The sequence below is a fragment of the Protopterus annectens genome, chromosome 4.part0 (assembly GCF_019279795.1).
Source record: "Protopterus annectens isolate FY-2018-M chromosome 4.part0, PAN1.0, whole genome shotgun sequence".
NCBI classification, from domain to species: domain Eukaryota; kingdom Metazoa; phylum Chordata; order Ceratodontiformes; family Protopteridae; genus Protopterus; species Protopterus annectens.
The window spans coordinates 839,179,366-839,206,108 of NC_056733.1; the positions used below are offsets into that span (position 1 = coordinate 839,179,366).

The 26,743-nt window shown below is 41.0% G+C and overlaps 1 protein-coding gene across 1 annotated transcript in view; it reads left to right on the forward strand.

The window, feature by feature from the left end:
- LOC122799610 (zinc finger protein ZIC 4-like) overlaps window positions 1–26,743 on the forward strand; it is a 938,695-nt gene that overhangs the window by 545,793 nt on the left and 366,159 nt on the right. The window lies entirely within an intron of this gene.

The following is a 26,743-nucleotide window of genomic DNA, read 5'->3' on the forward strand; positions in this document are numbered from 1 at the left end:
CATACATCTTTTGTGATGCAAACCAATGTTCTAATACTTTTTAAGGGATTGTTGTGATATTTAAAGAGTAACCCAGGTGTTTATTGTGCCCCCAACCATTCATCTTTCATGCTGAAAAACTGTTGTTATATTAACTTTTTTTAAGTGAAGTTCTAGTAATATTTAAAGAGTATCTCTGATGTCTAGTGTTCTCCCTGACCGCATGTCTTTAGTGCTGTAAACCTGTTCCTCTATTAACTTTTAAGTCACTTTAGAATAATATTTAAATTTCTCTGGTACTTAGTGTTTCCCACATTGTTGCAGGATTTGCTCATTAGTCTAAGGGAGTTTAGAGGTCTGATGGCTCACCCCCACACACACATAAACCCGTATGTATGCACACACAGGCACACATGTAAACACACACACACACACACACACACACACACACACACACACACACACACACACACATGCACAGACACACATGTACGCATTCACACATTCAGCCACAGTCCTCCATACATGTAAACCCCTTTGCCCATTCTCTTAACTCCTCGGCACGTAACCACTAATGCAATCTCACACATTGAAAGTAATAGGTAAAAATGAACTTTTGGCTGAGTTGAATTGCTCATCTGTGTAAATGCCTTACCACAGGCATTTCTGGGGGATAGTATATGGCTAATTGGGATAGGCAGCTCCCCAGAAAGCCTCATTGGGCTGATGAGATGACCCACTGCAGTAATCCTAGTGATCACATAGGATCACTGCTGTGGGCCTGTCTCTGAATCAGAAAGGAATGTCATCTGAGGTAGCAGTCCATGTTAGGGCTTGCTGGTAGTGCGGCCCTTTCTGAATCCAGTCCTATATGCCTGTGTGTGTAATACAGTGTTGTGTGTGTGTGTTTCATCTTAATTGTTTACTGATCCATAAATAAGCTGTAACTGCACAAAACATTCATCTGCACAAGTTACACTAAAATCAAAAACAACCCACCCCTACAGAGATAATGCACCTCTATAAACACACTGAAAAGCATACCCCCTTTCTAATACTTAAAAGTTAACAATGCTTCCCTTTCTTTTACTTCAGGATAAGCAATGGCTAAAAAGCCAAATGAAGTGACACACCCAGTAGCTACCATACAAACACAACCACTACTTTCACTTACAATTGCTATCGTGTGTTTTTATGGTGGAATGGTTATTAACAACATAGTAGACAATAGCTGCAAACAAGTTAACAGAATGAACCATGAATGCTGTTCATCGTATGAAGTAACTAATTACAAGTATGTACTTCTGTGAAACAGTAACGTGTGCTGCTTCGTGAAATTAAGACTAAGAAAATGGTCAGGAGAATAATAAATGCAAATCTGATATTAAATTGTTATATACATTCCACACTAAATACATTATTAAAAACAATACAGTGAAAAGGAGACTACAAAAAATAGAGCAAACACATTTAACATTAGCTAAATATGATTTCATTTAAGGAAAATGGCTTAACCTGGACAGTACACACCTAAAATGTAAAAGTATGAAAAAGTAAGAATATCTATCAGCATTAGTGAGAAAAGTAGTTTTCTAACACTAAGCCACTAGTCAAATGAAACACTTAGATTTTGTATGCAGCATACCACAACTCATTAAAGACACAGAACTACTCCAAACATGTTTCGCAAATGTAAGTCAAAGATAGCATTATACAATACAGTAACTTTTTATTTATTTTATTTTATTTATTTTATTTTACATTTGTTGACCGGGAATGTCCGACTAGGTTCCACAGAGCCTGTTTTCAGCGGAGGCCCGGGGAGAAACGCTCCAGATGCATGTCTTTGGAATGTGGGAGGAAACCGGAGTACCCGGAGGAAACCCACGCGAACACAGGGAGAACATGCAAACTCCACACAGAAGGCACCCCAGCCGAGAATCGAACCAGAGAACCTCTTTCTACTAAGCATACAAATATGTTTAGCGTGCATAATAATGATGAAAACCGTACATGTGCAATTGATAGAAGTACTCAGACATAAAATGCATAGGGCAGGATTCAGAAAGAAACAGAGCACTGTGGTAGACAAAACCATATGATTAGTAGAGGCATAAAGGTAGGACTCATTCATAGATACATGCACCGCTATTGCAAAAGCAGATGAAACTGCATGGCCATCATCATATGCTGATGATTATATAATAATATGGAGATGAGCAACATTATGTTAATAAACCCATTGTGAATGCAAATGAAGTTAAACAATATGGCAGAGATATTCAGAAAAGTATACACATTGTACAGTCAGTTGCAGCTGACAGCAAGTTTGAACACTAAGATTTTTTGGTGAACAGGGAGAGATACCAAGCCACAGTGATTGGTATAGCAGCTGTCCTAGCCAAGCAGCTTATGTTAGAGACCACTCTCACATCAAATATTCATGAATGGGGTGTGCCATTACCCTCTGTATCACAGAAATATCCAGCTGTACCTAAACTATCATTACCTCCATGACACAGATATAGTTGACCACTGTTGTGTGGACAGCAACACTGTATAACAGCTGGTGCACATGTGCTGTCCTCACTTAGAATCTCATGGAATACATGAAATATGATCCTTGTGGATACTAAGATATATGCAGTTTTGACTATTTTTTCTACAGGAACTTTTTTCCATCATAATCATCATCAACAGTGATGCAGGAACAGGCATGCTGATCATCTCCAACAGGTATCTGGCAAGTAAAGTCAATTTGACTTCTCAGACAAGGACAACAGCAGTTCTTCCATGGCAGTCAGGGTGGTCTGTGATAGAGAAGTCCACCTCTGGCCATCCACATCAATGCAATGGCATGGACCTTCTAGTAAGAATGTGAGATCATGTCAATGACCAGACCTGATGAACTGCCCTGTTGTGGCCACCAACACCACTAACAGACACCACTAGCTCATGCCATACTTGGTCCTGGAAGGCTTGGCTGCATATATCTGTCAACAGTATCTTCTGTCCTTGCTCAGAGAGGTAATTTAATAGGACATCTGTCTCTGTCTGAGAGAACTTTTTAAGGCACATCCTTTCTTTTAGCACCACTTCATAACCTGTAAATGTGGAAATAGAGCTATGATCAGTGAGCAGACATATCATAAATGCAGCATTTGCTGAGGAGTGCAGACACTCAGTAGGTGCACCCCTACCATAACACAGTATTACAAGACAGGTCCTACTACTGTCCCGTTAGGAATTTTGGGGAAGGACTGTATAGTGGCATGTCTTTTTTCAGCAACCTATGCATATTGACCAGTAATGGATTTCCAACACATGGTCCACACATATACACCAGCCTCCTGCCAGTCAGTCAGTCTGTGTTCTGGTCCCACATCGCATTGCCCTCTAAGTTTCATTGTAAAAAAAATGTAAGCATGCATTGCAACTCAGGCCATTCTGTCAATACTGCATAAGAGAGGTCTTAGTGCATCTTGCATGACAAAACTGACACTAACTAGATGGCTTAATGCTGCCCACATTTCAGGCCCAATCTTGGCATCCATCATTGCAGGAGATCCTGTGCTCCTCACATAGCTGTCTGTAGGTGGCTATGCCCCCCACCAAAAGAAAAAAATACTTTCAGGCACTAAATGCCCACACTTTTATATGGCTTGTTATGGCCTTTGTCTCCTGACCCTATCACAAGTTACACCACTTTGAAATCTGTGAAGCACTGTGATAATGTGCTGCACAGCTCAATCCCACACCTTCTTGTGCCATTCAACCCCTGTCAGTAGGTACATATGAAAATAGTACTTGCTTCAACAACAGCAAAAGAGTAATGATACTAATCTCACAGTCAGTCCACATGACGATTTCCCATGAAGACTTGCTTTACTAGGTGTAACTTTACCTTTCACCTTTGTGCAAAATTCTGCTCTTACCACTACTCCTACTTTGGTCTTTCCATGGTGTGATGAACACTGCAAAGACTAAGTTTTTTGCACAGTTTTGTGTTTTGCAGCATAACAGTTACATGCAGTTATGGGGAAATCTATCTGAATTGCACATTGTATGCAATGCATACCATATCAAAATATCAGGGGTATACAACAAGGCTCCTACCTGACTATGAACAATCCTAAAGGACTGTAAAGCACATTGTGCATCTACTGATGGGTTGGTGACCCCTGTGGGGCAGCAGGTGTATAAATCTGCTTTGTGGAAGTGTTGTAGTGTAACCGTGAACAAGGATATAGGCTGTAGTGGCTAAGTACATGTAAGCCAATGAATCTTTCACACCCTAACTACCACCCTTGGATTCCACTCATCTATGTGTCCATTCCTTGTGTTTGGCACTGTCATGCTGCTCTGCTTCATATTGATGGGTGTCATGTGATACACTCAACATGAATCTATGTGATTATGATTTCATCTACATCAAGACTGCAACCTGTGAAGTGGCCATTTTTTCTGAGGCTGCATACAGTGGAAGGATTCCTGCAAGATGCAGGAATGAAACTAAGATCTTTCTATACTTCTTGCAAAGGAAACACTGTTAAGCACCTGCTGGGGAACTTTTATGAGGTTCGCCAGTACAAAGTGAAATGCTTGGCAATCCCTTACCACAGGTATCACCCACACTGGTGAACAGTTCAGGTATAGGTACAGTGACCTGAACAGGTGCTGCCATGAACTTCTTAGCCAATGGGTAGCATAAAAAACACACCAAAATAAAAGGGACTCACTCAGGTAATTAGCCTGCTACCCATCATGTTGCACATACCTTGGGTATGGAGTTTCAATGATTTAGCTTCACTCAGGTAATTACCCTGCTACCCATCATGTTGCACATACCTAGGGTATGGAGTTTCAATAATTTAGCTTCACTCAGGTAATTACCCTGCTACCGATCATGTTGCACATACCTAGGGTATGGGGTTCCAACAATTTAGTTTCACTCAAGTAATCAGCCTGCTACCCATCATGTTGGCCATACCTTGGATATGGGTTCCAGTAGTGGTATATCTATCTGTGACATGCTGGTGGAATGTGTTTCATTGTCAGGCCACTAACTTGTTCAGTTTATGATGTGTTTACTCAGTTACACCCCCCCAACCCTGAGCTAATGGAATGTAAACACTGGCAAGCTGTAACTCATGACCAGTTTGTTCCAGCCTTTCATTATCACCTTTCTTTGCCCAGTGAAAATGCTCCTGCTTAGATACCTGGAGCATACAGTAGTGCTGTGTATTCCTCACTTGATATGTTTACACTGTCTCATGTATGCCAAGTACATCTCAAGCCATGAGAACTATGGCTTAATTTGGAACTCTGTATCATGAGATGATCTGGGCAATGGCTCAAGTTTAAGTGGAGACACAATGGCTGTTTTGATATCAAGCTTAGGTTTGATGTCACATTTGACATTCCACATAGTTATTTATCAAGATAAAAATTCCCATAAGATGTCAGCAATCCTGTCCAATGAGATTTCTTTGCTTTCTTACCAACAGTCTGAGCTCTTTTGGGTGTTGGGCAGCCTAAGTATTCCAGCTGGTCTTTTCTCCTGCATAGCACTTCCTTCTGATGAGTATGACTGGATCACTCAGTTTTTGCAGCTGTTAGTATCACTAAGATCAGTTTCTTCTTCTATGATAAGCTCACTAGGAGTTTAAAGTGGTCATGTGCGATTGCTGACTGGATCCAGGTATGAGTTTTAGGTTGTTCACAATATTGCACTGGTCTCTTTAATTTCAGGTTTGCAGTCTGTTACCTGTTGGCTAGATGCTTACACAAGAAGAATGACACTGATATGCTTATTTCAGTATTTACTAAGTTGTTTCTGCTTCTTTGACTATTAGTGTCTTTCCATCTACATCGAAGGAGGTCTTGGTTACCCCAGTTTCAAAGAAACATAATTTATATCCAGGTGATTCAAATAATTACTCCCGCAACTCTAACAATTTGACTAATCACTGCCCTGCGTCTAACATTTCAGTAAAATTATTGAGAACTGTTTTATTTATTTATTTATTTATTTTTTGCAGCTTGATTCTTCTCCTGCAGAATACTATGTTCATGATCCATACTTGTCTGATTTCCAGACCAGACACAGTACTGAGACAGCCTCACTAAGGTGTTTAATAATTTTATAGTAATGAAGGATCAAAGGTTTTACTTTATTCTTGTCCTCTTTGATCTCCTGTGTTTGACAAGATGGAGCACAGCATTTTACTGTATCAGATGTGACCCTACTGTGGAGCCACACATAGCCGGCCTTAGGCATAAGCCAACCAGGCAGCTGCCTAGTGCATCTCTGTAGCAGGGACACTTTTCCAGTATTTATTTGCTGTAGGTAGGCCAGGATAGTGGCACCAGGTGGTGTGTGGGTGGGGTGCCATGGAGCCCTTTTGCCTAGGGCACCAGTTGAACTAAGGCCACTCCTGGAGCCACAGGAACCATTCTGAAATAGATTTCTCCTACTTTTCGGGATATATGCAGCAGTTTGTGACAAGGATACATTTTTTTATCTGATTATCCTGTCACTTTTGACATTACACAGAGTTTTCTTGCTGAGCACATTGTTATTCTTTAGGGATATGCTTATAATGGATGAGTTCATCAGAAAGTGAGGTCATCGGTACAGTTGTTATGCTGATGAAGCTCTACCTCTCCTTTCCTCAGGGCAAAGTGTTTTCTGTTGATTTATTATGAAAAGATTTGTAATGCAACAAGGACTGGATGACAGACAATCATCTGAGGCTCAACACTGCCAAGACCATTGCTATAGCCATCAACACTATCTTAAGGAACTTCAGTTGCCCAGTCCTAAATCCTTCCCTTGTGTATAACTGTGACACTTTTGGTTTTTTGAAGAAGTTTAAAAATATTGGCATAGTGATTAATAGCATACTGACTCTTAAGGACGAGGTATCATTTGTCTTGCAGTCATCCTGTTTTTGCCTTCATGGTAGTCCACATGTTAAGTGCTTTCTTCATTTAGAAGGCGTGTCAGTGGCGGTTCATGCCTCAGTATCATCTTTTGTCATTTACTGTAATGCCCACTACTTGATGCTTCCTAGAAGTGGTGTAAAACTCTGTAGCTAGACTACCTACTGATACTCCAGGATATCTTCTTATTACTCCAGTTCTGCAAAATCCTCACTGGCTGACAGTTTGATTGCATATTACTTTCAAGGCTTTGCTGCTAGTCTACTTAGCCATACATGGCTTGAGTCCTTCATATATCAAAGTATAGTACTTCTGGTTCCTACTGTCTAGATAGATCTTTCCATTCTTCTTCCATGAGGATGTTGGAGGTACCCAGCATGTATTTTGAGATTTTAGTTACTATAGCCTTAGTTATTAGGTTCTGCATCTCTGCAACCTCCCCCACCAATGGGCAACAGAGTCACATACTTTGTTTATCTCTAAACTCCTACACAGCACCAAAAAGCAGTAGATATGCAAATAAGTAAAACTAAGAGCCCTGCCAAGACAGGAGTAATGGAGCAACCAATTTTATTTAAATAAATAAAAATAAAAGTCCAGTTGTGCTTAACAGCTTTTGTCCTACTAAATATAAAGATTTCAGAGCTAAACCTCATTTAATTAACTTAGAATACATACAGCCCGTGATGTTTTAACTGCATCTTCAGTAATTAGTTAAATATAACAATAACATATTAAATATTGATAGTTATAAAACATTTGAATTCATTCATCAAATCCAGTAAAATTGTTTAGTAAATTATTTGATAAAAAACATGGTTATCTATATTGACACCTGTGGCAAACCATAAAAATATGCTGCAAATATAATTCTAATCAAGTATTTACAATTTTGCTGCTCTCAGTTTTAAAACCAGTAGTAGGGATATATAGTCATTCAACCCGGGGTATGACTGGCTCTCAGTTTTAATTGCTAATATAATTCCTCATACTCAGTCATAGTTTCCCAAGAACCACCCCAGGGTTTGCATTTATTTTTTCCCAAACTGCAAAATAAAATTTATTGTACTCCATACAAGACTCCTTATATCTACTTAATGCATTCTTGTTATGCCCTTTCATTATGTCATAATAGTGTTCATATATACGCTTCTTAAAAGATCTCTCTGTCTTTATTATATAAAAAGAAGGACTAGATGCACAAATAGCAATTTAAATAATAGCCTTAGTATTACAGTTACCAAATTCTAGGCATCTGAGTTAATACCATTTTCAAGATGAAACTCTTCTTGTTTTAGAATGTATTGACATTGGTTACACGAACCGCATTTTTTGTAGCTTTTCTCCATGATTTAGGGTACCTCCTATATTTGTTCTTTCTAATAGATTTTTAATATTGTCTGCCTTTTTAATACACAAAATGTAGCTTTTCCCCACAATACATTTTATGTCTGCACTAATGTTAAAAATGTTCCAATTTTTCCAACTAGTTCTTTTACCTTTAATGACTACTAGGGCTTTCTTAAAATCTTTATTTAAATCATTACCAATTTCAGCCATTTTGCCTATACCTTTTCTGTTGTTCTCCTGTCTAACTAGTTCTTTACCTAGCAGTGGTTAATAATGAACACCCCATTCCTTAAATATATTGCCACTGATTTCTTTTACCATATATTTTGGATATCTTCTATTCGCAAACATTTCTTCTAATGTCTTGAACTCCTTTGATAATAAGTTCTTAACAGATATCATTCTATACAACCTTATAAACTGCCCCTTAATCAAGCTTTCAAAATGTAAGGAAAATACCCCAAAATAACTTTTATCATGCTATCTACATATACCACTAAAGAGTGTGTCTCAGACCCCTGGGCTGCCATTATCAGTTTAAATGGTGGCTTAGATATCTTTTTATCTACTTTAGGGATTCCAAAGATTTTTGGAATGATAGGTGTAGAATTAAATAAAAAAATTATATAAAGAGGTGAGGATTCCTCATAATTAACAGTCCTCTGGGTACAAGTCAATTCCCATATAAGCCACATTAACTTTATTTCTAGAAGTCTGTAAATACATTTCTCTGTTTTGTAAAATTACAAACATTTCAGACACTTAGTCAATGGTGTCACATCATACAACATTCCCACCCTTTTAGGTTTCATTATCCTAAGATTTCAATTTTGGATAAGGGTGTTTAAAAGGACTCTGTTCTCTTTAGTCATGTTCGAAAATGTATGTTTGTTGTGCATAGAAACTATATTGTATAAATCATTTTCACATGCCTTTTCAAAGGCTTGGACAATATAGTTTATGACAGGTAAAAAAGTACTTACGCCAGATTCAATAAATTCTAAACAGTCTACTAAGACCATGTATGCTTCGTGCCACAATGCGTACATGGTAGCATACTGTTTTGTATTCAGTAAACAAATCTACACAGTGTTTAGAGTCATGCAACCATGGTAAACACAGTGAAAAGCTAATTGCAACATAAACAGCTGAACTGTATGCTAATCAACCAATCCAAGATGGAGGAGCTATTCAACAAGCTATAAAGCAACTGTGTAGACTCAGTGCTGGTTTGCTCTGCGAATTCCAAAACCTACTGGAATACAGCCACAGAAAGGAGTCTACAAAGAAAAATAAGTTATGTCTTACCATAACGTTCCATCTGTGTTGTTTATCTTCTTTCATTCATCACTGATGGGTTTGGTTCCAAGCCCTCTGAGTCGGCCTATTACTAAGCTCGCACTTGGAAAAAAACTCTCGAGCTAAGTCTCTACCCAGAATGCCCTTCTCCCTGTTACCTCAGATTGAGTTTGCTATAAAAGGAGTAAAGCCGAGCCACTGCTGCACAAGTACCCTAGAGCACCACTTAGACCCAAAGCATCCCCCAGGGGCCTTTGGAGGGGGAAGGAAGGTAAGAAATGATGAATGAAAGAAGATGAACACAGATGGAACATTATGGTAAGACATAATTTCTTTATCTGATGTTTTTAATCTTCTTTCCATTCATCACTGATGGGACAGAATCCCAAGCTACCTTGAGGTCCATGGGTGGCCCTTATGGAAGAACATTCCTGAGTACCATTAAGCCAAAGGCAGCTCTCCCTTTGGAGACCAGGTGCAATTTGTAATGATTGATAAAGGTATGAGGCTTAGCCCAAGTAGCTGCTGCATAAAGTCAAAAAATCTAGTGCTGTGCTAAAGTCCACCTGAGCAGCAAACTGGTAATCCAAGGAACAAAAGCAAGGTGGAACACTGCTGTACTTTTGAGGCTTTTATTAACTAAAACTAAAAAAATACAGTACACAGGATGAGCGCTTTCGGGATATACCCTTCATCAGATGTAATTCAAACATTAAGCAAACATTTTATATATGACAACAACCAATCACATTCAATAAAAAACCCGCCTATTTTGTAGGACAGGTTTAATAGGTATAACTTCATTTAATCCTGGCTTCCTATTGGCCATTAAATCGACTATCCATCTGGTTTCTGCCAGTTCTGTTTGTAACTTAATATCACCCCCCTACTGTTTAGTCTCACATTAACAATGGCCCGAAATTTAAAAATATGTGTTGGGAATTCTTTTACATGCCTGCATAATGCATTTCTTTCATCTCCATTTCTAATACTAGAAAGGTGCTGCAAGATTCTCACCTTAAGCATGTTATTTGTCTTCCCAACATAAAAACATGGGCAATGACAGCATTCTGCTAAGTAAACTATATCAGTAGTACGACAAGTGGCCTTTCCCTTAAAAAAGAATGTTTTATTTGTGACTGGATGTCTAAACTATGTGTCTTTATTTATGTTAGGGCAAGCTTTACAAAGTCCACAAGGTGTTGTCCCTGTGCTAAACAAAGCCTGATGTTTAATGTTATTAGTAAAATGTTCCTTACATAATAAATCTTTTAAGTTTTTATTCCTTCTATATTTAAAACTAGGGAAAGGTCCCACAATGTCCTTCAGACTATGGTCACTTGTAAGGATGTTCCAATTCTTACGTACTATATTGCACGCATCTTTGATGTTACTACAATAAGTAAACATCAATTGCGGCCCCATATGTCGATTGCTCTTATCTATATTGTTTTCAGCATTCTTAGTTCGCTTTATCCATGGTTTGTGTATATTAGGTCTTAGGTCTTTACTTTTATCTATAACTTTATCCACCATTTCAGACTTATAGCCCCTGTTTTTAAAACAATCTTTAAGGTTAGCAACTTCTTCTTTAAAAAAGGAATCTTCCATACATATCCTGGAAGCCCTACTAACTTGCCCTTGTACAACATTTGGGTGTGTGTATCTGGGGTGCATACTATCAAAAGATAAAAGGGTGTTCTTCCAGCACACTTTCTTAAAAAGTTTTGAATTAAAACCTAAATCATCTTGTCCCACCCGAACATTTAAAAAATCTATGAAGTCATATGAATGTTTTACCGTAAACCTAAAAAATGTAGTGGTCGAGTGTAAAAATTCCACAAATTCTCCTAACTTTTGCTCAGATCCATCCCATAAAAGAAAGACATCATCTACAAAACATAGATAAAGCTTTATATAGCTTTTCCAAGCATCATTATTTAAAACATAGGTATTTTCCCAATGTGAGAGTACCAAATTAGCATAGGTATTGGCGCAGGGGGTGCCCATGGCTACCCCCTGCACCTGCCTGTATAATGAATTTGCCCCCATAAAGACATTATTCTCTAAAACTAAAGTTAGCATAGTCTTGACCAAAGCAATTTTCTCTTTACTTGCTCCAAATTTTTCCAAAAGTTCACCAATAGTATTAATACCATAATTGTTATTAATCACCGTGAATACATTTTGTACATCCATGGTGACCATCAGTAACTTAACAGAACATACATTATTATTCATTTCTCCCAGAGACATTAAAAAATGTCCTGTGTCTTTTAAAATATTGTCCATTAAGCTCAGGTACGGTTTAAGGGTATATTCAACCCAAATGGAAATATTCTCAGCGACCCATCCCCTGCCAGAAACAATTGGTCGTAGGGGTGGGTCACTGAGGGATTTGTGAATCTTAGGAAGTGCTTTGAATATGGGGGTAACCGGCTTTTCTATCAAAAGAAAGTTGTATGTTTCTTCAGATATAAGCATATCATTCAACAATTTTTGTAAACATAACAGTACTCTATCAATAACTTGTCTTACACCTAACGGATTAATCTGAGTATAGGTGTTTTTATCCTGTAGTAAATCACTTAATTTTTTATTATACCAAACGGTATCCAATAATACCACTGCTCCTCCTTTGTCTGCCTTTTTTATAATTATATCTTTATTTTCACTGAGTCCTTTAAGGGCTGTCCTCTGCTTAAAAGTTAAATTATAAAACTTACTAAATTCACCTTCTTCAAAATATTGAATAAAATCCTGCTCGCAGGCATTAATAAATAAATGTAAAGCTGGTGTCAGAGGAGGAATAAATCCACTGGGTTTTTTAAGGGAAAAGACATCCATATTATTATTGCCAAATAACAGTTTCAAAGCAACACTTCTGCAAAAAAGCATAACATCCATTACCATATCATTGTATGTTCCACATTTACCTGGGACAAAGGTTAGCCCTTTATTAAGGACAACAAGTTCATCTTCATTCAAAACATAAGATGATAAATTAAAGACAATACCATTAGAGTCACCAGTAGTCAGTTCAGAGTCCTTCTCCTTTTGTCTGCCCCTCTGTCCTCGCTCAGAGACCTTTTCCAAGAGCCTTTCTTTTTTACTGGAGCGGGTAATAGGTCGAGAAAATTCTGTCTTTCCATCTGGGTTTTTGGTCGTGCTCCCATACCATTGTCTCTGTTGGCTTGCAATCCACAGGTATCACCTGTGGAAACATCATTAACTGTTCGAGGTTCAACGGCCACAATACTTTTTTCTTTCAAATCAGAAACCTCTCGCATAGAGCAGCTTCCTACGGCTGTTCTATTTCCAGCAATAGGATCAGCGGTAATGGTTTCCCCTTCCACTTGCGCAGGGCAACTTACTGTAACTGTTGAAAAGTCTGTATTCGTTCCTATTCCACTCTCCTCGACGAGCGAAATCTCCTGCTCTCGATCAGGCGTGGGAAACGAATTACTGCGTGTAACAGATGTCCCGGCGTTCACGCTCCCCTTCCAATTCCTCCCTTCTGGTAAACAGTCTGATGTCACGACGTTCACGCTGCCCCTCCGACTCTTCCCTTCTGATGGAAGATCAGCCAATCTCTTCCCATTAAAGCCAGAAGGCTTAAATACATTTGTCTTCGGCCAAACAAAGATATTGCCGTTGGAAAAGTCTTCGAAGTCTCTATGTAATTTACTCATCTTCTGTTTTTTTATTCTGTTATCGTTTTCGGCAAATGATACATACAGTGCTTCTAAGCGTTCAACGCTTTTAACATCCGTGAATTCCGACTCTAATTTATTTTGTAAAATAGTCACTTCTTTTTTAAGACCCTCTAGTTCTGGAGTAAAGAACTCATTAAGGAGTTCCATGTATTTGAAACTTGTACAGATATTCAATGACTGCCATTTTGCCAGACGTTCCGGGTGGCGGTCTCCTTGTGCAGGCATGCAAAGGATCCTCATCCCCCTCGGAACTATTCCATAGTCAATACAGGCTTCTAAATGGTGGAATTGCCATTGGAGCCGTTGTAGTTTACTTACTTTATAATTCAAATCTCGTATCATTTCTTCAAAGTTTTTATCCATAGCTACCGGCTTCAAACGTTCTGTTGAACCAGCCTTCTGTACTGTAAAACCCAGGTTTAAAAGAGGATTGTCCTTGTTAAAGAATCTTTTAGAACTCCATGCCCTGTTATCACAAATTTGCCCTCTTCCAGCAGAAAGAGAGCTACTTTCAGCAGTAATGTTCAATTCCATAGCATGCACAGCACTATATACCACAAGAAGAACTAAAGTCAAAAAATCTAGTGCTGTGCTAAAGTCCACCTGAGCAGCAAACTGGTAATCCAAGGAACAAAAGCAAGGTGGAACACTGCTGTACTTTTGAGGCTTTTATTAATTAAAACTAAAAAATACAGTACACAGGATGAGCGCTTTCGGGATATACCCTTCATCAGATGTGATTCAAACATTAAGCAAACATTTTATATATGACAACAACCAATCACATTCAATAAAAAAACGCCTATTTTGTAGGACAGGTTTAATAGGTATAACTTCATTTAATCCTGGCTTCCTATTGGCCATTAAATCGACTATCCATCTGGTTTCTGCCAGTTCTGTTTGTAACTTAATGTCACCCCCCCCTACTGTTTAGTCTCACATTAACAATGGCCCGAAATTTAAAAATATGTGTTGGGAATTCTTTTACATGCCTGCATAATGCATTTCTTTCATCTCCATTTCTAATACTAGAAAGGTGCTGCAAGATTCTCACCTTAAGCATGTTATTTGTCTTCCCAAGTAGCTGCTGCATAAATGTCATCCATGGAAGCTCTGGAATGGAATGTTATAGATGTTGCCATAGATCTAGTGGAGTGAGCTTTAACTTTTGGCATAGGTTTATTATGGAGGGAATAGGTGAAGCATATGCAGTCCCTTAGCCATCTAGATAATGTAACCTTGGAAACAGCCTCTCCCATTTTGGGCCCAGAAAAGGAGATGAAAAGCTGTTCAGATTTACGGATAGGTATGGTCCTAAGTAAAATCTCAATTGTCTATGTATGGCTAAGGAGTGAAGACAATACTCTCCTCTATTGGCAAAATTCAGAAAAAACACTGGTAGATAAATGGTCTAGTTAATGGAGAATTCAGAAACAACTTTGGGAAGAAAGGATGGATTCGTCTGAAGTGACACTCTGTCTTTATGAAAGATCAGATAGGGCCTCTTGATACACAATGCCTGCAGCTCCGAGACTCTTCTGGCAGAGGTAATGCATACCAGGAACAAAGATTTCCTAGACAAAAACTTTAGGTGACACTTAGCAGCAGGTTCAAAGGGTTTTTGAGTCAAAGACTGAAGGACTAGAGTGAGGTAGCATGGTTCCATGGGCTGTCTGGCAGGAGGCCTGATATGAGAGGTCCCCTTGAGGAAAGCCTTGCAAAGGCATAAAGAGATAAGGGGTGCCATCTATACCACTGTGGAAATTGGAAATTGCCACTAGATGCACTCCACCATAGAGGCAGAGGCTCCGTTATCAAAAAATTTAGCCAGGTATTGAAGCACTGCAGTTACTGGAGCCGAATATGGGTCGAGCATGTTATCCTTGGACCAGATGGAGAACCTTTTCTATTTATCCTGATATAGTCTTCTGGTGGATGGTTTGTGAGAGGCCAGAATGATGTCTCGCACAGGCGAGGAGAGATTAGCTTGCCTGGTGACTAGTGGAAGTGGAGAAACCAAGCTGTTAGCTTGAGACTGGACAGATTTGGGTGATTCAACCCTTGAAGGTGAGTAATCAGATCTGGTAGAGGGTCCAGAATCCATGGCAGGTATACTATGTGAGGCTGAAGGAAGGGGAACCAAACTTGTTGAGGCCAGAATAGGGCTATGAGGATCACCTTGCATCTCAACCGAAGAGCTTTCTTTAGAAACTGTGGGATCCGAGGGATGGGAGGATAAGTGTAAAGAAGTCCCATGGGACAATCATGGACCAGAGTGCCTCTTGGTGTCTCCACCTCCAGGGGAAGTAGGGTGAAATAGCTACTGCACTTGATGTTTGATGGGGAAGTGAAAAGATCACAGCAAGGTTGGCCCAGTAGCTGAAGATTACAGATGCCATCTCGGGGTTGAGGGACCACTCATGGGGTATGAAGATGCATCTGCTCAGTTTGTCCGCAATCACATTGGAGCTCTCTGGGATATGCATTGCTATCAGAAAGCAGTTGGAAGCTATTGGTCACTGCCAAATTCTCATGGCTTCTCGACATAGAGGGTAGGAATTGATTCCTCCTTGCTTGTTAATGTACCAGACCACTGACATATTGTCTGATTGAATTGCAATTGTCTCAGAAGGGAGAGCCGAATGGAAGGCCTGCAATGCTAACAGCACAGCTCTCAGTTCCAGAACATTGATATGCAGGTAAACCTCAGAGGTGGACCATGTGCCTTAGATGGTCTTTCCCTGGAAATGGCCCCCCCACCCAATCAGGGAAGCATCCGTGGTCAGAATGGCTGTGGGCTGAGGAGGTTAAAATGGGTGACTACAAATATCTACATCTGGCCTCAACCACCAAAGCAGCTCCTGTTTGCAGGAGTTCGTTATTCAAATCTGGTAATTGAGGGGGTGATAGTTTGGGAACCACTGACACAGAAGAAACCATTGCAGAATTCGCATATATAGCTTTGCTAGAGGCACTATTGGGATTGATGCAGCCATAGAAACTAGGGCCTGAAGAACTTCCCTTGCAGAGACTGTTGTTTGAGATAGTATCACATGGAGTTGAAGCCTCAATCAATAGCGTCTGTGAATTGAGAGTGATACCAGAGAGGACTAGGTAGTGAACACTGCTTTAATGAACTCTATTTGTTGTGTAGGGATAAGATTTAAATTCTCCCAATGTATCGTTATTCTCAACAATTTTGCCAGATAGAGAGTATAGTGCAGTGCTGTTACCAGAAGATGCTCAGTGAGGGCAGTAAGGAGGCAGTCATCTAGATATGGAAACACCGGAATCCTTTTATTCTCAAGTGAGCTGTTACCACTGCCATGCATTTCGTGAACACTCTGGGAGCTGTAGAGAGACTGAATGGCAGGGCACAGAATTGGTAATGACTGGCTCCTAGCCAGAAGGGAAGCAGGCTGCTAGAGTGCTTGTCCATCTTGATGTGGTAATACACATCCCAGAGGACTATAGAGCACATCCAATCACGTTCTCTTAAAAAGGGAAGGATGGACTGAACCGTGACCATCCGAAATTTGGTTTGGGTGACAGACTTGTTTAAACTGCTGAGATCCAAAATGGGTTTCCAGTCCCCTGTCCTTTTTGGCACCAAAAAGAATCTTGAGTAAAATACGGATCAGCTCTGATCTGGTAGGACTGGTTGGATGACTCTTTTTTGAGATAGCATTATAATCTCTGAAGCTGCTTCTTCCCTTTGACTGGGTGGAACATCGGGAAGTTTTCTTGGAAATATTGGCTGACAAGAAAGGGGAATGGTGTAACCTCAGGTGATAATGTTCTGCATCCAACGATCAGTGATGCTAGATTGCCAGGCAGCTTGGTGCAGAGGGAAATGACCACGACTGCTTCCAGAGGTAAGCAATCAGGCTGTCCCTCAGGAGCACTGATAAGGCTGTCCAGAGAAAGAGTCCCTGAAGCCTTGGTTACGAGGACCTCCTCTGCCTCTATAGGGGCATCTTCTGGAATCATTACCCCCTGTGCCTCTGGGAGTATCATCACCACGTGCAGCACAGAAAGGACCCTGATATTTCTTATGCCACATATTCCCACTCCTCTGATTCCTGGAAAAGATGTGTTGAGAGTTGGAAAACCATAGGCCTATGGCAGACAGTGTTTTTCCATCTTGCTTGCACCTGGCTAGTGTATCCTTCACTTTGGAGCCAATAAGGGATGAAGCTTCGATAGTAGCATTCAGAAAGGAAGACTTGAAGGGATCCATGAGGTCACAAATGCGCATCCAGGCATGACGCCTCATAGCAATGCCTGAACCCACTGCTCTAGCCACCCCTTTGGTCACGTGTGACAGCAACTTCATGGAAGAGTTGGATATTGATTCCAGTATTGCGAGCTGCGAGGCCACTTTGTCCCTGACCTCATCAGACAACTGCCCTGTGAGCATCCCAGAGAGTTCGGAGATCAAGTCCCTCTGGAGCCTCGTAAAATGTGCCAAATAAATCAGAGACTATATAGCAAAGGTCCCTGATGCAAACACACACTTCCCAAATCTGTCCACTCCCCAGGACTCCCTGTTGGGTGGGTGGACAGTGGAACTTTCTTCAGCAAAGTCCTTTTTCATGGCCATCACCGCCGCCATAGCATTAACTGGTAACCCATTGGACCAATGCGGGTTCTCCTCGGGAGGGAAAAGAATTTTGTCTGGTCTCCGAGGGATCGCCTCAATAGAATCAGGGTTCTTCCAAGCATGCTGCACAACAAGCTGGACAAGCTCATTGGCAGGCAGGGGTCACCCAAGAGGTAGAAGGCTGGGGCAAAAAGCCTGCAGCAACATGGACTCCTCAGATGAAGGGTTGTAGGGCTTCCAGTCACCTCTCTGCTTTAACATCTCCAGGATGTCTCTGAAGGAGGTTGACCCTGGGGATCCTTCACCATCATTGTAATCCAGCTCTTCCATTAAGGACTCCTCGGATGAGTCCATGTGCTTCCTTTTGCACGTCTTCTTTCGAGGGGGCTCCTCAGTGGGAGTCTCTGAGGAAGACTCGGAAGAGTGGGTACCCTGAACAGGGATGTCCTGCGGCTTCTCTGCCCAGTGTCTCAGGGTGTGGTCTGTGACAGCTGTAGTTCAGGGGGTGAAAACTGGGATTCTGGCATCAAAGGAGTGCTGCCAGAAGTAAGAGCCCTCTCCATTACATGGAAGGCAGGCCTGCCCAAAGAGGGATGGGAGTCCGGAGCCGAGAAAGACAATCTCAGGACTGGGTTCACTCCCTGCTCCGATGAACCTGCCCCCACGGATGGAGCCTCAATCAGGATCAGCACAGACACGGCCATCAGCACCTAAGATGGAACCGAGGAGAGAGGCGGCTCCATACCTGAGACTGACGCACCCGTCCCCCAATCCCCAGATTGAGGAAGGACCAGTTCAGCAGGAACCAAAGACCAAAGGGGCAAATTCAGAGCTGGAGTGAGATGCACTATAGGGACAGAGGTGATAGGTTCCAAGAAGATGTCAGAGCAGAAGACTTCAGAACCAAAATGGTCAAATGAGGAGTGTAATATGGAGTCCGTGGGTAAGGCAACCCAAGTCCTGAAAGTGGATGGGTCTTAGAAAGTGAAGGAATCCCTATGGCTAACAACAGTTGGTTTACAAGACGCACCACCTTGTGATCCGAAAGGCTCCTGGTGGATCTAGTGGATACTCCAGATGGAGAGTCAAGATGTTCAAGGAATGGACTATACACTTGACCCAGAAATGGAGGGGGAGTATTGGGTCCATGGTGCAAGGTCTGCCAACAATGAAGTCTCTAGTTTTGAGACCGGAAGTAAATGGGTCAAATCCAGTGAGGTTGGTACAATGCTCGGTGCCGAAGTGGTACTCGGAGCTGAAATGGACAGTTCCAAAATGAAAACTAATGGCATAGTTGAAGGTGTGCCCAGAGCCGAAGTGACCACAGGTGCTGAAGTCAAAATAAGCATAGTAAGGCCAGAGGCAGGACCGGTGCCAAAACAGGAGTCGGTATCGAAGGTTTTGAGATTTTCAGAGCCGAAGAGACAGATTCATGCTCCAATGATAACTTAGGGACATTTGATTTCCCAGGCTTGCTCTGATCACCCTATGGTGAAGAAGGAGCAGAGTGGGATCTCTTTTTGTCCTTAGAAGGAGGGGTTGAGACCTCCATCGCAGAAATGGCCTCTGAGAAGGGAGACTTGAGTAACCCTTTCAAAATGAGTTTATTCTTGCTTTCATTAAGAGTGTGCTGGCTGAAACTCTGACAAATGTCACATGGAGGCTGCAGTGAAAGGTGGACCACTCCCAAACAGTATACACAGTCATCATGAGAATCACTGTTAGGTAACTTGCCCTTATAAGAAGTACAATGCATAAAACCTGAAGTACCCTTCTTATCTGACATCTTGGTAGAAAAACACCACAGGTCAACTCTATAATCCAACTATAATGAAGTCAACTCTGTTCAAAAAAATCACAAATATAACGATACACTGGTATGTAGAGAAGAAAAGGGAAACACCTGAATAAAGGTTAAAGCTACCAGGTTAAACAGGAGAAACAATACCAACTATGGTATTGAAGAAATACCACAAGGGTAAGAGAGGAAAGGCGTACCAACAATGGTACTTGAAAGTTTACCAACGGTAACAGTGGGTAGAGAGGAAAGAACAAGGACAGACAGAAGGAACAACACTAAATATACTAATTGCTTAATAAAATATGACGATATCCAAAAAGTTTTACACAAATATCAAAAAGGTTTCACTTAGCTGAGAGCTCGGCTGAAATGCAGCTTTACGGCTACATGGCAAATGAGATCTGAGGTAACAGGGAGAAGGGCATTTTGAGGTTAAAATTCTACAGAGCTACAGGGTAGATAGAAACACATTACAGGAACTCTAACCTCTGTCATCCTCAACTCAGACTCAGGGCAAACTGAGGGGAACCAATACGAGTGGAGATAAAGGTATGTGTAGCACTTTGAATTCTAGCTACATGAATCTTTTAGAGACCAACAAGGGACATACTGTCACAGACATCAGCATCCAGGATCCTTCATCAGTTCCTGAATACTGTGCTCCAACATACCAGTGATCACATATATCTTCCCATACTCCTGAGGACAGGGCCCCAAATATGCAAGAGTTCTACCCTGTAGCACACTACCCTGAAGTACTGGGTGCCATAGACTGCACACACATATAGAAATCAAGGCACCACCTGGGAACAGGGAAGGGTCTACATAAATAGAAAGGGCTTCCACTCTATTAACTGCCAAGTTGTGTAATGCTATGGGAATCATCTTGAATGTGTGTGCTGGCAGCCCAGCCAGTTACCATTACTCACATATCTGGCACACATCCCAACTGTATCAGATGTTTACTAGGGGTGATATCCGACAAGGTCATTTACTGGGGATGCAGGTTGTGCACTTGAACCATGGCTTATGACCCCCATCAGAAGTGCACACACACCCACTGAAGAGCAACATAATGAGGCACATGCTCAAACCAGAAATATCACAGAGCATGTGTCTGAGCTGCTGAAGTGGCAGTTATAGTGCCTAGATACATTTGGGGGAGCCCAGCAGTACAATCCACATACATGTACTGAAATCTTCACTGTCCGTGCTGCATTTCACAACATCATTCCAAGAAAACAGCTTCAATAAGATCAACAGGGGGAAGGGGCACACATCTCACCACCAATGGCAAGGTCACCACAGGCACATGCAGGCGAGGAGTCACAGGAGGATCTAGTAGCTACTGTGAGTGTAGGCAGATGTAGGCATGCTCAATATGCCCTCACATTGGCTAAGAGGCAATGCATAGCACACTCACTCACCACCTAAGGGGCTAAAACCTTCATCCTATGCAAATACATATAGTAATACTGATGCTAGACAACTCTCACAACCTTAACCTACCATGTAATGGCTGTGTACTCCTAGCATCAGACAGACTCAGCCCTGAACTAAAACTCTAGCAACTGCTGGATTTACAAGCTAAGTGTTGAACCTGGAATGTTAAAACAGAATTGCGTAATAATATAAATGAATGGCATATCCTTGCATGTTGCTCCTTGGTAATGTAAGGAAGTAAAAGAAGGGTGATTTGTACAGCAATAACTTTAACATGTGGCAGCAGAGACTTATGTGAATACATGTGTCATCTATCAAGTAATAAGCCTCAAACATCAAAGATTCACACATTCATATCTCTCAAAAATACTGATGGTCACCAAATGTCATTAGTTTGGCCTCATGCTTTTGTACTGGAAAATCAATAAAGAGAGAACTTAGAAAGTAATGAGACATATTTTAGTTTTAGACTTCACAATAATCAGAAGATTTTAAAAATACTGATGCAAAAAACTGTTTAGATTCTGTCTAACTTTCTAAGACAAAATATGTCAAAATACAATTAGCAAAACATCACCAACACAGATATACTAAGCACTAAGTCAGCCATGCACCCTGAACATCAGACACAAAGCTTATGTAACTCTGACCAAAAGATAGAAAACAAGGATATAGCACAGTTATCATCACTTTCACAGGGTGTTTTGTGTGTGTGTGTGGGGGGGGGGGGGTGGGGGATTAGGAGGGCATGAATCCTAGGTTGACACAAAAGATTGTTGCATGTGTGTGAGTAAAAATGAGAAGCAGGCAGACATTTAGATAAAGTAACAAATGACCAATGAGACAGAATCAGCTTTAAGCTTCACAGCTGAACCAAGTAACTATTGTGTGTAAGTCTATACGGGCCCTCCAGGTGGAATTTGTGTACAAGTGTATGCAAGTTCACAGCCAAGGTCTGTGCTAGCTCTACATCTTGGTATGTCAGACATGTGTGAGTCATGCATGGTAGAGGCGGCAGTTTATCGCTGTCATACTCAACCATGAGAACTGGATCTGCCAGGAGTTGTACTGGCACATCCACACCCATGGTCAGATGCACTACTGCTACCAGAACATGACTGCTATCTGCCAGACAAGCTCCCCACATTAGAATGCCCAGGACTGTGACCCCATGGCCTGCCACATCTGGGTGTGGACACCTCAGCCACTGATGGAGCAGTGGAAGTAGTGCCACTATGGGACTGTGACTGGGCATGGCCACATCAGCTAACACCAGATAATGTGGCTGACTTATGTCCACATGGATGCCATCCCCCTCCCAGCAGATGTTCCATCACAGACATCGCCAGTTCCAATGTGTCATTCATCAGATCCACTTGAATCAGCAACATGGTGGTGGCAGTCATGCATGTCAGCATGTGCCACATCTACAACCCTAAGCATTTCCCTGGAGGACCTATTGGAACATGCCTGCATCTCCATGATGGCCCTAAACATATGTCTAGTGGCATGAGAAGACACACCTGGATCAGGTGAAGGATGGACAGCAGGCCTCCTCCAAGCACCCCAACAACCATCCTGTGTGGTACCTTCTCCACAGTATGGCTACAGCCAGAGTCAACAGGCACTGAAGCTTCAGTAACCACACTACCCTGATCAAGTGTCTCACCCTCCACCTGTCCAATATCTGAGGGCATACTGGAATGTGTTGATGTAGGCCTACAGGCTGTGTCCAGTGGAATTACAGGGGATGGCTGAATGTCAACCTCAGTGTCATATTCAACCTCTGCACCCCCTGACGTGCCTCTGTTTGGCCACCATCATTGTCAGAGTCTGCTGATACTCTGACATCAGGTGGTAGGAGTCCCACACTTTCACTGTCAAGATCACCTGTGATAATAAGCAACAAATGCAGGAAAACAATTAATACCTACACTACTATAGTCCAATATATGCTAAAAGCTAACAGTGGTGCCATTATTACAGACAGCACAGCAATACACATAACAATCCCAACACCCACATCACAGACTAAACATTTCTTTGAACTACTCATCAGTACTGACATAAAAATGTTTGGCTTACCATGTGCAGATAATTGTAGGCTCCCTTTGGTGGATGGTCCTGGAAGAAGTTAACCCAAAGGTAAAGACACAATCATCACAATGAACAGTAACAGGGTCTATATTAAAAAAAAAAAGAAAGTTTTAAATAACGAACAATCACAAGCAAGACCTCAAACTCCTTATTGTGGGGGGCTGCACCCCCCACACCCCCGCTAACTATATATTCCAACTCTGAGATTGCACTACAGTGTGGAAAGGGCAAATATTCTAATCTTCACTGTACTGCAATCCCAAAAAAACTTTCATTGTCCTGCATTTTTGCTCATGTGAGCGTTCGTTATTTAAAACTTTCATTTTTTTTTAATATAGACCCACAGTAACACAGGGGGGTTAAAACTTTTTGTCCTTTATATGTCCATTAACGATACTTTTAACAAGAACTTGGATGACACGTCCACCCCAAACCCGTGTGTAATTCACTAGAATGTGTGTTGTTAACTGTATCAGTCTACAACTATTCCCCCTAAAATAAATTTAATGTTAAACAGAACTTAAGTATTGTTGTCAATATTTTACTATACAAGAAGTATTTAACCATTGAGATAGGTAAGCCTACCTGGAAGATCCTCCTGAGACATACTTGCTCTCCCTGAAACAGCAGCACTAACATCAATGACATGCTGTTGTGCACTTTCCAGTGAGCTATCCAAATCCCTGACAGTGGACAAGAACTTTTTATTTGGTGTCAGTGGTGGGTCTGTAGCAGACCCACTTGGTAGCCATCCATTCACAGGCCACTGCAGCTGCTCTCCTTTGGGCTGATGAAATCATGTTAATGGCCCTGAGGTGCACCTGATCTTATGTCCTGCTCTGGGCACCTACTGCATTCACACTATCTACTGCCAAATCTGCATTCTGCCAGACATATCCCCACATCTCCTCTCAAGCAGAAAGGCACTATGTTGCCTAAATGCTTCCACATTAACTTCATTCTCAGGGTCACAGGGGGGTGCAGGGATTGGGACACCTGGGTGCCATAGTCCTAGGTGACATAAAACACAAAAGAAGGATAATGCACACAAGTATCACATAAACAAAAGTCCTGATTTTATATAACACATAAAAGGTAGTATTTCACTGTTACCCATTGGAGAAACATAAAAGAGTCAAGACATTCAAATATAACCACGTGGTTGTAACATATTACAATCACAAACAAAGCAAGGTTGGATCAAAAACAAGGAGAATGACAATAGCAATTTTTTTTGTGACAACACAGAAATGGAACTTGGCTCCCCACACATTTTCCAAAGAAACCATCAGGGAAATGCTAAAAGTGCTATCAAATAAACTATCCCTGAAACATGTGTATACATTTACCACAGAACACTCCATATTATGCAATTGCCAGCCATGTCTTCCTGTGGCCATTACTCCCCTAGAGATGTGTATGGGCCATCCTAGAAGGCTAACACCCCTGTTTCATTGACAATATAGGACATTTATATTTCATGGAAATAAAAATAGAAGAGTATAAAGAGAAAAACAGTCATAACATTAGCACTTGTGATAACAGTTGTAATGACAGTTAATAAGGCTGTGCATCTGAGAAAGTAAAATGCCCTGACAAACATGTCTATGCCATCAGTACACTTCAAAAAATGCATACAGATAAAAGTAGCATTTGCATTAACAGATTTTTTTACTGACATTTCAGCATATCCAGTATATAGCTGAAAAATGCAAGCATACTTTATCAAGATCAGTAGTATTCTGTGCAGATAAATCCCAAAGTAATATCGTTTTCTGTATTATCCACATAAACAAGTATCATCACCTTCAGGTTCTCTAGCTACATGGTTCCCATTTTAGATAGTGTAGATTCAGGGCTGTGAGCATGGTGAAGATGCATATGAGGTGTGAACTCTTTAGAATTATTGAATCCCAAATACTTGGCTCTGTGTAGCTGATGTAAACATAGTGCAGGCACTCCCTTGGTGTTTGTTGCTAATGGATTGCAACTGTGAATGATTTCTGCTAGGGAGAAGGAAAACACAATAGAAACTTAGACTCCCTTACCTCCAGTGGGTGTGTCAGCTAGGTTAGACTTAATAAGTGTAGAAGTAACTGTATCAAAATTTTAAATGTAAGTTAGCAGTGCACATGTCACAGTTTCCATTCATTAACAGCCAACCTTCCCTTCATTTCTCGGCAACTGTATATTACTGCTATTTAAATATCCTCACACATTTCAAACAGAATGATACAGAATGCCTTACAGACTAAATGTCTCAGATTAGTGATCAGATAAGACAAGAATGAACAAAAAAACACAAAGAGATAAGACAGAGCTGCATTTATACAAGCAATAGTCATAACTGGTTGTGTGATCACTCAGTGCTCTGTCTCTCTTTCTCTTTCTATGATTTGTGCAACATGATACATTGAGCAATAAGCACCTTTCAGTGCTTGCTGTTACTGTAGCAGTTATGAGTTTTACGGGTTCAGGTTGCTAGCCCAAGGCCCAACCCTCCTCGGAGGGTGCGATCACTCAGTGCACTACATCTGATATTAGTATACATGTGCAAACAACTGTCATATGTTTTGTCAGTACTGTGGCTGATGCTGCAGTTGGTTGTATGCACAATGATTTTAATTCTCTGCTGCAAAGCTGTTTGTGTGGCAAAGAGGGATAAGACACCCTTACTGTGTTTTGAAGGCTCATTGGAGTGAGAGTTCAAATCCAGACCGGAGTAAAAATATTTTGTGTGTACCAACATACACTTTGCAGTGTTGTTTATTTAATAGATTTATTTTCTTCATTTCACCTAATTTCCCCCCTTTTTAATGCCAGTGTTTGTGTAGTGTGTGGCTTAGTGCAAACAAGGGAAACAGAGAAACACATTGAAGTCAGGTTTAGCTGTGCTTATCTCGTTTGCATGATGCTTAGCAGTGCGCAAACCTGGACTACCGGCCCACACAGGAAGCAGGCATAACACCTGTAGACAGGATATAGACAGTGTAAAGGTAAAAAAAGGATACATTGTTTTAGTTTTTGCTTTCCATTGTGCAACTAAGTGACGTTGTGCGGCAGTTAGCAAACTTCCCCAACACCTGCAGCCATCAAACAACTGCAGACAGGATGCAGATAGTCAACAATTTCAAAACAGATACATTCCATTAATTCTATTGGGCACCACACAGACATGCCATGCATCATTGCAATATAGTTAACACACAGAACTTAAGAATGAATAGGGAATTATGCAACTGTTATATAACCATGTATGTGGCAGCAGGTGTAAGTGTAGGGCTGTAATACAGATGGTCTTGGGTTCTAATACAGGATGTGAAACATATTTTTAATGTTGTGACAGTCCAGTTTATAGTAATGATCAGGAAAATACACAAGTGTCATTTAAATAATCCTATGGCAACAGGTGTAAGTGTAGGGCTGCCATACACATGGTTCTAGGTTCTAATACAGGAAATTCCAAACATTTTACTATTGTTCCATTTCACATTATATTAAATATCACTT